Genomic DNA, 2,723 nt, shown 5'->3' on the forward strand with positions numbered 1-2,723 from the left:
GTTCACATATTTCATTATATAACCCAAAGCAGAAAGCAAATATTGTTCAGATGATTTTTTAAATCACAGTTTCTCAGGAGCTGGGAAGGCGGCTCAGTGGTAGAGTGCTTGCCTTGCATGCATGAGGTCCTGGATTTCATTCCTCAGCACGACATAAGCAGAAAAAGATGAAAGTGCTGCTGTGGATCAAGTGATAGCGCTAGCCTTGAGCTGAAGAGCTGAGGGACACTACCCAAGACCCAGAGTTCAAGCCCCACAACCAACAAAACCAAAGCAAAAAACAAAACAAAACAAAACACAGTTTCTCAATTTTGTGGCCTCAACACTATAATACCGCTACTTCAGCCTAGGGTTAAGATTTTAGGTGTGGACATTTATCAACACTCCTGATTCAGACTCTACTTGATATAATTTTTAATCAATATTTTGTTTTTAGTTTTGCTATTTGTAAATTCACATGCACCTATGAAAAATGGTGTGGCCATCCCAATAATATTCTCAAAGTACCTCTTAATCACGACTCACAAAAAGTTGTATTATATTACGACAAGGAAAAAATGCTATAAATAAAGAAAACAATAATTATATATTAATGATTCCTAAAATAAAAAAACAAAACAATTACCAGGGTTTACAGTATTTGAAAAGTACATAGTAGATTTTACTATTTTCTCATATTCCTGTACATTTAAAACTGGATAAAGCTATGAGTAGCCTTTAAATTTACCCACTAAGATGACTATTTATAGATAATCTCATCATGTGTATGTGGCTTTTATCATTATTTGTTCATCACTAACATATAACTTAAGGGAGCCCTAAAGATTTATCAGAAACTGTGTACTTAAATTCTTAACTCTTCACTCTGCTTCTTTACACAGTCTTTGTAACTTCTCATTAGCAAAGTTTCTATAAACTCTGAAATGTACTTACTTAGTAGTACATGCTACCGGAAATATTATATACTTTATCGAAAAAATTTATGACCTACCAGTCTTAATTTTGCATATATAAGCAAATCCCAAAATGAAACATATTTAAATCATTAAAACTTTTAACAAACCTTAACATTTGCTGCAATGATCATTATGACAGGTGCCTTGTGTAGAATAATTGAATTCCTCCTCCTACACATCTCATGAACAACAAATATCTGGAATTATTTTATTTTTGTCATGTCAATATTGACTTTATTCTTAAATGTGTGCTTATGTAAGAAATACATGGTTGCAAAATTTCACAATTTTTTGAACTTACTTTTTGTTGAATTGTCTAGTTTAAGACAATCAATTACACTTTATATATAAAAAATGTTCTGTGCTCAATTTGGCTGCACATACACTAAAATTGGAACATACAGAGAAGATTAGCATGGTCCCTGCACAAGGATGACACGCAAATTAATGAATCGTTCCATATTTTTACACCAACAGATGCTGGATGGGATGTGGCCAGAAGGGAAACCTACTGCACTCTTGGTGGGAGTGTAAACTTGTTCATCCATTTTGGAAAGCGGTTTGGAGCTTCCTCAAAAGACTCCACATAGAGCTCCCCTATTACACAGCAATCCCACTTTTGGGCATTCACCCAAATGATCACAACTAAGTCCATACTAAAACTACCACCACAACAACGTTTATTGTAGCATTATTTGCCATAGCTAAGATACGGAACCAACCCCGATGCCCCTCAGTAGAAGAATGGATCAAGAAAACGTTCTGTGTGTGTGTGTGTGTGTGTGTGTGTGTGTGTGAATGTACACTTACACAACCACTTTGGAAAGCAATCTGGTGAGTCCTCAGAAAGCTAATTATTGACCTTCCTTATGGCTCACTCATACCACTTCTAGGCATCTATTCTGAACAACAGGTACCAATATTCAAGGATACATGCACCTCCATGTTTATTGCAGCACTGTTCACAATATACAGGATATGAAAACAACCCATATGTCCCACCAGAGGTGAATGGATCCAAAAACTGTGGTAACTATACACAACGGAATATGTTCCAGCCATTAGAAAGACAAAATAATGGCATTAGCAGGGAAATCAATCAAGCTACAGGAAATCATGTTGAGCGAGGTAAGACAAAAGCAAAGAGACAAACAGCACATGGTCTCCATGGTAAGTGGATGTTAAATCCAAAATGTAAGGTGATACAACAAAATTAACAACACTTAAGAAACCACGGACTTCCACTCATCTGGTCGAATCACTACTAAATATCCTCATTCTGCTGATCATATTTGCACACTGAAGGGAAACCAGGAAGACGACACAGAACTAGAAGGAATCAGGGAAAAACATGCAACAGTGGGATCCATCACCTGCACTGGACATTGACCAAAATGAACTAAGCAACTCAATGTCACTGAAGGGAAGGAGGGAACAAGTGGGAAAGAGGGAACAGCAGACACTATACAAAACAAAGGAAATATACATATTTCAAAACAAAAAACTATACATATGGAGGAAATAACTCTATTGCAAAGCTCATAGAACTCATAAGTATTGTAGACCATGATAGACAATTTGCTCCATCAAAGTTAGAATGTGTTTGTGACTTTAACTAAGCATCACTATCCCACAATATTGTGAAATATGGGAAATTATGTAATCATTTAATCACAATAAAAACATTTGAAAAAATGATGAAGGTGGAAAACTAAGTTGCTCTAAAAAACAAAAAAGGAAAATGTTCTGTGTGTATATGTGTGTACA

General features: G+C 35.6%; 1 non-coding gene across 1 annotated transcript; it reads left to right on the forward strand.

The window, feature by feature from the left end:
* Nucleotides 1–1,317: 1,317 nt before the first annotated feature.
* On the forward strand, nt 1,318–1,423 carry LOC122127615. Its single transcript, XR_006151217.1, has one exon. It is a non-coding gene; the product is annotated as a U6 spliceosomal RNA (small nuclear RNA).
* The last annotated feature ends 1,300 nt before the right edge of the window (nt 1,424–2,723 follow it).

The sequence above is a fragment of the Dipodomys spectabilis genome, unplaced genomic scaffold (assembly GCF_019054845.1).
Source record: "Dipodomys spectabilis isolate Male_0828 unplaced genomic scaffold, ASM1905484v1 ptg000304l, whole genome shotgun sequence".
NCBI classification, from domain to species: Eukaryota; Metazoa; Chordata; class Mammalia; order Rodentia; family Heteromyidae; genus Dipodomys; species Dipodomys spectabilis.